Raw genomic sequence first — 273 nt, 5'->3', positions numbered from 1 at the left:
GAGGCAACGCCGATGCTGCCACCAAGGATCGAAAGGAAATTCTAAGAATCGGGGAACATTATATTTCCAACTCGGTTTCAGACGCGACGCAGCTCAACTTAATATATAAAATCAGGTTCCCCTTATTGCAAATTCCAAAGGAAACCAAAGTATTATTATATATATAAAAAAAACGTGTATTTGAAACAGATCCTAAAAAAAATCAAATAGCCAAATTTACCTTGAAGTTCTTAATAAACAAGTGTTATTCTTTTTATAGTATATGTCATTGCA

The 273-nt window shown here is 33.3% G+C and overlaps 1 protein-coding gene across 1 annotated transcript in view; it reads left to right on the top strand.

Annotated features, from left to right (window-relative positions):
* Nucleotides 1-273, top strand: part of LOC119588818 (drosulfakinins-like) — a 20979-nt gene that overhangs the window by 19715 nt on the left and 991 nt on the right. The window lies entirely within an intron of this gene.

This window comes from Penaeus monodon, chromosome 24, assembly GCF_015228065.2.
Source record: "Penaeus monodon isolate SGIC_2016 chromosome 24, NSTDA_Pmon_1, whole genome shotgun sequence".
Taxonomy (NCBI): domain Eukaryota; kingdom Metazoa; phylum Arthropoda; class Malacostraca; order Decapoda; family Penaeidae; genus Penaeus; species Penaeus monodon.
This window is presented reverse-complemented; position numbering and strand designations above follow the sequence as displayed.